General features: G+C 35.5%; 1 pseudogene; it reads left to right on the plus strand.

The window, feature by feature from the left end:
* The first annotated feature begins 569 nt into the window (after window positions 1-569).
* LOC141549061 (large ribosomal subunit protein eL6 pseudogene) lies at window positions 570-1151 on the plus strand (annotated as a pseudogene).
* Window positions 1152-8155: the final 7004 nt, after the last annotated feature.

An 8155-nucleotide genomic window follows, 5' to 3' on the forward strand; every position in this document is an offset into this window, starting at 1 on the left:
AGTTCTCTGTTACTCCTCATGTTTCCAATAGCACTTTGCCTTGATCTCTCCTCTATACTTCATCTGTTCCATAATTATTTGTATTCTTGACATAAATAGATTGCAAGCTCTTTGAGAGTTAGTTTTGTGTTAAATTCACCTTTATATTCCTAGATTTTTGCATAAAGTACAAAAAAATGCTGATTTAAATTTAGTGGGGTGAATACTTTTATTTTTTTTAATTGAAAGGATTTTTAAATTGGGGACTGGGGCAGAAAACAAGCAGAAATGTACCAGTTGCCTTAAAATAGGATGAAGAGGGCAGCTAGTGGTGCAGAGGATGGAGCATCAGCCCTGAAGTCAGGAGCTCCTGAGTTCAAATCTGGCCTCAGACACTTATCATGTCCTAGCTGTGTGACCCTGGGCAAGTCACTTAACCCCAATTGTCTCAGCAAAAAAAAAAAAAAAAAATAGGATGAGGGGCAGCTAGACAGTTCAGTGGACTAGGGTGTCAGCTCTGTAGTCAGGACAACCTGAAGAGAACCTGAGTTCAAATTTTACCTCAGACATTTAACATTAAGTAACACACCAGGTCTACAATGTATTTCCAGCAAGCAATATACAAGAAGAAATATACTGCACCAAATATCTAGAATGAAAGGAAAAAGAGAGAGAAGGGGCCTGCTATTATCTCAAAGCCAATTGATGATGATAATAATGGAGGAAACTCATGGTAAAAGATTCGCAAAATACCTGAGTATTATCCTACTGAAGATGTGCCTAGAAAGCTGCTAAGTCATGTCAAAAATCCATTCAGCCAGTGTGTGAGAAGGCTTCCCAGCTAGTGTCACCCTGGGCACACTGCTGATCATGCTCATTGGTCACCATGGTTTTCCTGAAATGGCTTGCTACTGGTGACTGGAACTCTGATCATCAATCATGTTTTTCTGCAAAGGACCCATCAGAAATTTGTCCATTCCACCTCTATCAGAGTTAACCTTGTAAATATTCCAAATTTTACTGATGCTTACTTTATGAAGTAGAAAAAGTATACAGAGCAGGGCAAATCAGACCAGAAAACAGTGGATTCTCAGATCCTGCCCAAAATCAAGAAAATTCTTCAGCTCTGTGGCTACCTGTGTTTTGTATTCCCTCTCTCCAATAGAGCTTAACCTCAAACTGGTACTTTAAATGCCTTGAAGAGAATTCTTATTAAGATATTTGGAGTCACACACACACACACACACAAAATATTTCCCCATAGGGCTTCAAGTATTTAAAAGTTTGTCCTGTATTTGGCCCTAGTGGATGGAACCAGGAGTAACAGGTGGTAGTTGCAAAGAGGCAGTTTTAGATTCATTGTAAAACTGTGAAAATCAAATGAGCTGCTTAAGAAGAAGGAAAGAAAGGAAGTGTACCTCATCACTGGAAGTCTTTAGACTAGTTTATCAATGACCAATGATATTATAGGCAAGATTTGTATTTCCATTCAGTTCAACAAGATTTATTAAACATGTGGAGATCAAAACAAATGATTTCTGGGATCCCTTTCTATGTTCCATATCTGTACTTCAGGGAATATATGTCATTTAACCCTGATTTATGCAATTAGAAACTTCTATTCAATTCACTCATTCATTTCAACATACACTGATTAAACAATGATGTAATAGGCTTCTATGATGATTTCAATGCTGTGTCAGTTATAAGGCTGTGTGATCTAGTTGATAAAGAGCTGGTCTCAAGATCTGAAAGGCCTGGGCCCATGTCTTCCTTCTGATACATATTGGTTATATGGTCCTGGGAAAGTCATTTAATCTTTTAATACCCTTAAGAGTATAAGTTGCAGACAGAACACTGATATGCAATAATAAGGAAAGTTCCTCAACAGGAGCTTTCTGTATGATGAAACTGCACATCTAGTTCAAAAAGATGAGGGTGGAGGGACAAGATAGATATAAAAGATACTTTTCCTATCCTCAATGTCATTTGCATAGTTCTGTCATTCATTTTTCCTTTCACCTCTGTATCTTTACACAGCCATCATTATAGTTCAGGACTGTCACCAATCACTTAACCTATTATAATAAATTCCTAATTATTCTCCCTATTACTAATCTCTTCTCTTTTCAATGTTCCTTCGCAGAGATGCCATATAAATCTTCTCAAGGAACTCTTTGTCCTTATAACTATCCCTCTGCTCAAAAATCATTAATGGCTCCCTGTTGCTTCCAGGATAAAATATAAACTCCTTAATCTGGCATTTAAACCCTTTAACAATCTGACTGCCACCTTTGGTTGAAATATCATTTGCCTTTATGACTATTCCTCTGCTCAAAAATCATCAGTGGCTCCCTACTACTTCCAGGATAAAATATAAGCTCCCTAATCTGGCATTTGAATCTTTTCACACACTGGCTCTCACCTTTAATTGAAATTTCATTTCCCAATGTTTCCCCTAATGTACTTTATACAGCTGCCTATCATTCACATTGGAAAGGTTCATTGTAAACTGATATTTCACCTAATATCATATTTTATTATATATTTAATAAATAATACACGATCCTCTCTCTATACAACAGCAAACATTCACTTGAAAAATATTTTTGTAAAGAGTCATAAAGGATTCAGTCACAAAAGTACTTGGAATTCACAATATCTATCCTCTGGCAAATAGTCATAGTGCTTCCTGTGATTAAAACTGTATTAGGCACTGTCAGGAATACAAAGAAACAAAATGCTAGATACATTCATCCCATGGAACTTATAGTGAAGTCATATCTTCAACTTGAACGTCCTGGAGCCAAGCAAAGAAAGTTTTAATACTCTTTCCATAGCAGAGTTTTAATATCTTATGTTACTATGTTCCCAAGTGTTAGCCTTTGATGTACTTAGAGCTAACTATAACTCCCCATTCTTTTCACCCCCAAGAAGTTACTTTTCACAACTATGAATGGGAAGGGAGAATTTTTCACCAAGCAAGAAATGTGTTCATAGCAGATAAAAGGGAAAAACTTGACAACATAAAATTTAAAAGCTTTTGCATAAACAAAATCAATGCAATTGAAATTTTCTAGAAAACAGTGAAGGGGGAAAATATTTTTGCAATAGACTTCTCTGATAAAAGACTCATATAAGAGATATATAAGACCATTCCCCAATAGAGTCAAAGGATATGAACAGGCAGTTCCAAAAAGAAAAAATGCAAACTCTGAACAAACATATGAAATAATGATCTAAATAACTAGAAATACGTTGATTATAAATTAAAATAGCCTTGAGGCTCACTAGATTGGCAAAGACAAAAAAGAAAATGACAGTCTGGGAGTGACTACAGAAGGACATAATAATGCCCTGATGATGGAGCTATGAGTAGATCTCATCATCCTGGAAAATGATTTGGAAATAGACTCAAAAAGTCATTAAAAGTACATACATTTTGACACAGTGGTACAAAAAGAGGAAAGGAGGGGAAGGGAGAGGAGAGAGGAGGAAAGGGGAAGATAGAGTAGGGGAGGAGAAGAGAAGGGAGAGGAAGAGGGTAAAGGAAAACAATTTTGTCTTGATTATACTTATTATAAGGCATACTTTTTATGAGACAGAGATGGAGTTGGGAGAAATATTGTGAAGGAAGAAGAAGGTTTGTAGTAATAGTGACTTAAAAAAAAAAAAAAAAGGACAAGAGCATGCCCTGGTAGAAAGGACCCTAGAATTGGAATCAGGAAGACCTGGGTTCAAATCACACTTTGGATAATGATTACCAGTGTGATCCAGGACAAGTCATTTTCATCTCACTCATTTTCCTGATTGGCAAAATTAAGAAGGCTGAATCAATGACTTCTAAAGTTTCATCTAGCTCTAAATCTATGATTCTATGAAATATATTTTTAAATACACAGAAGAAAGCAAAAAGAAATTCAGAAGGAAACAGAGACAATTGGGGCAAGTTTGGTGCTATCATGTTTAATATAATTTATCCTTAAAAACTGTATTAATAAGAAGAAGTTCGTAGTTTTATATACAATCTTCTTTTTCTGTTCTTGCATAATGAAATGTCTATTTTTATGTTTAAGTTCATATTTGTTTTGGGTTTTTTTTTTTTTGCTTTTTTTGCTGAGATAATTGGGGTTAAGTGACTTGCTCAGGGTCACACAGCTAGGAAGTGTTAAGTGTCTGAGGCCAGATTTGAACTGACTTTAGGGAAGGTGCTCCATCCACTGCCCCAAGTTCATAATTTTTTTAAAGAAAACAAGAGCATTGTTCCTAGAGCTAGAAAACTTGAGTGGAAACATTGGTCCTGCTGCTTGATGACGGTGGACTCCTGACTGTGGCATAACGTTTTAAAACCTTAAACTGGGGAAGATAACATTTGTTCCAACAACCTGAGATGATTTTTGTGAGGGAAGGGCTTTAAAAACCCCAACTTGCTGAAGAAACATAAGTTATTATTATTAGATTCTCACAACATAAATCTAAAAAGGCTTGTTAAAAGTCAGGTAGCTTGGAAATGCAAGGACTATTCTTTGAATCTATTTCTTTTGAATCCAAGGTTGGTGTTCTTTTGAATATATCTAGGACTAGGGACTAACTATATTTCTATGTACAAGTCATAAAATTTCAGTTAGAAGGGATTTTGATGATCATTTAGTCCAACATGTCTTCATAAGGCTCAGCAATCAAACAACTTTTCTGAATCTCAGTTTTTTCATCTAGAAAATGTACATCATATCCCTGCCTATCTACTCAATAGCTGGAATGGACTAAAGATTTGTGTTTGCATGTGTCACTTGTGCTCACTCCACATGGCCAGCATATTTCCATGTTTCATCTTTTTTACCTTCACATTTTTCACATACACTCTCTCTATTCACTTTCACAGCATCTTGCTGGTGTGGGTCCTCATGAGCTCTTACGGGATGATCTTCTTGCTTCACATCTCTCCACACTCAAATTCATCCTTTTCTGAGCTGCAAAATGAACTTCTTAAAAGACTATGTCACTCCTCTCCACTTCCCCAGAAAGCCTTAATAGTTTCATATTATCTCTAAGATTAAATACAAAAATCTCTTTCTAAAGTTTAAAACCCTTCACACCCTTAACCTGGAGTTAGGATGCTAACTTTCCATTCATTTTTCATGATTTATTTCTTTAGTGTTGTTGTTCAGTCATGTCAGACTCCATGATGCTATCTGGGTTTTCTTAGCAAAAATTACTAGGATTGGTTTTCCATTTCCTTCTCCAGTTCTTTTTACAGATGAGAAAACTGAGACCAACAAGGTTAAGTGACTTGCCTGGGGTCATGCAGTCAGTGAGTGTCTAAGATTTCAACTCAAGAAAATGAGTCTTCCTAGATTTACATCTATTTGTATTTCAAATAACTATTTGCCCCCAAGAAGGAGAGTATTAATAAAGGCTATTTATAAGGCATTTTACACATTATCTTATTTGATTCTCCCAACTGTTCTGTAAGATAGATGGCATTATTATCCTCATTTGCCACTAAGGAAATGCAGGCTCATAAAGGTTAAGCGGGGTCACAAGACTAGTGTCTGAAGAGAAATTTTAATCTATGGCTTTCGAACTCCAAGTCCAATATTCCTTTTATTACTTCATACTAGAGATATGAGTATATTAGAGAGAGTATATATGAGGAAGCTTCTTAATAAAAGGATACTTTTTCTTTTCTTTTTTTTTTTTTTTTGACAAGTCAATCAGGGTGAAGTGACTTGCCCAGAGTAACATAGCTAGTAAATTTGAAGGGTCTGACTTTGGATTTGAACTGACGTTCTCCTGACTCCAGGGTTAGTGCTTTATTCACAGTGCCTCCTTGCTGTCCCCAAAGGATACATTTTAATCAAAAATACAAAGGGTTTTTGTTTTTGTTTTTTTCCATATTTTCTTAGCATGTAACTGCTGAGGTTTGGATTACCAGGAGGCAAAATCTGATTCAACATTGTCCTCTGATGATTGCTCTGGGTAGACAGCTGGTACTGCCTGAAGAAAGGAAATCACTTTGTCTCGGTTCTGTTTTTTCTTCTGTTTTGGGGTAGTCATCCTTCCTCTAAATACAATTTAGGGTGCCCTAAAAATAATATGTAAAGAATCCTGAGCACCTGAAGAGAAAGGTGGGGAAAGGTGATACCTGAGATTTGATTTTTTTTTTTTAACAGTTGTTTGTTCCAGGAAGCAGTGAGGTATAGTGAATAATACATAGAATCTGCAAGACCTGGATTCAAATTCCTCCTGAGTCATTTACTAGCAGCAAGTTCATTTGCAAGTTATTTAATCTCCTAGAGGTTCCAATGTGTTAAGTAAGCATGAGTTATTATTATTTCAGCCTTAAGGATCCATACAATAAACAGTTGTGGTAGAGCTGCATATCATCTGCTGCTTCTTCAAAACTCCCAAAAAATTGTAATAGTGAAACTGCAGTGGTAAAAAGAGTAATTGTAAAGTGATTTGCAAACTTTAAAGGGCTTTATAAACTTTAGCTAATGTTATAATTCTTTTTTTCAGTATTAAATGAATAAGTAATGATTGAAGGTTGGACCAATATTTGCATCAGTTAGGAGAAAATGAACATACAAACAGAAGACAGTTTCGTGGCCTACCTTCAATTTACTAGTTCTGTGATCTTAAGTGAGTCACTTACTTCCCAGAGTCTGTGTTTTGTTTTTGTTTTTTGTTTTTTTGTTTGTTTGTTTTGTTTTTTTTGGTTTGTTTTTTGTTTGTTTTTTCTGTGAAATAGATATAACAGTATTCACATTGCCCATCTCACAGGGTGCTCTGAGGAAATTGTTTTGTAACTCTAAGTCCTGTGTAAATGAGCTCTAGGATCAATTAAGGAGCAAAGATGGCATTTCCTTTTACACAGGTATCTTGTAGTGGATAAAGAGCTTTCCTTAGTTATTAGGAAAACTAGATCAAGTTCTATGATACATACTATTTGTGGATACCTCTAACTCCTCAGCACCATAGACCACTGTCTAAGAATATTTATTACAGAAAAATTATTGATCTGCCTTGATAGATGGAGTTTCCCCATGTGGAACTCTGCACACTGATGAAATCACAAATCCTTCCTAAAAAAATTAAAAAAAAAAAACAACAACAACTAAAACCACTTTCTGTTATTAATCACATGACTGTTCAGAGAAATTAGTTACTGTCTTGCATAGGGAGAATGGATGCAATGAGTTTTTTTTTTAATGGCTTGTCTTTTAAAATTAAGGAAGAGGAACTAAAGAAATCAGCAGTTAGATAAAACAGCCCAAATCAGGAAACCCTAAGTTCAACCAACTCAGGTGCTTACTTTATTGACCTGATCATGCCATTTGATCCTCAGCCTCCGGTTTCTCCTCTGTGTAATGGGAACAATAATAGTCCCTACTTCAAAGAGTTATAAGGAGCACATGAAATAACAAATGGAAAGTGCCTCACAAACAAGATAGCATAAATGCTATTGTTATTATTACTATTAATTTCTTATTAAATCATCAGTCACTGAGAAGATGATACAAGAGTTCATTGGGTTTATTTACATACATTTTTTTTTAATTGTCAAATAAGGAACTCCCTGGTTTAGGGTGGAGTTTTCTGCACGGTTGGATTAATCAAAACATAGGGAGGAAGTGAAAGTCCATGAGGGCGGAACATTGGCCTGGGATGCAAAATTCTATGCTGTTACAATTTTTCTGGGGTTTGCTATAGAAGGTTTTGCTATAGAAGGACTTAGATATGACTCCTATAGAGTCAGAATGATAGAACTTTAAAACTGGAAGAGACTTTAAAAACTTTATAGTCCAAGCTATTCTTTTTACATATGAGGAAATAAAATAAAAGAGAGGTAGGGATTTACCTCCCTTCATAGAATAATGTCAAATCCTCTCTTGTCTACACTACACCAAAACCACCATTTTATCAAGTCAATCAATGAAAGGACCCATGAGGTTTTTGTTTTTTTTTTCCAACTCTCTTTTTTTATTTTACTTAGGGAATGGAGGTGGGTAGAGGGAGTAAAAATAATCATGACAGAGTTCCTCTTCCATACTTCATTCATGTAGTAGGTTGCCTCTAAATTATTTTAAAAAGAGCTCTCCACTGAACTTCACTCCTTAATATGCATAGTGAATTTTAATAACAATAATAATAAACTCTAGATGGTGATGACATC

Source organism: Sminthopsis crassicaudata, chromosome 1 (genome assembly GCF_048593235.1).
Source record: "Sminthopsis crassicaudata isolate SCR6 chromosome 1, ASM4859323v1, whole genome shotgun sequence".
NCBI lineage: Eukaryota > Metazoa > Chordata > Mammalia > Dasyuromorphia > Dasyuridae > Sminthopsis > Sminthopsis crassicaudata.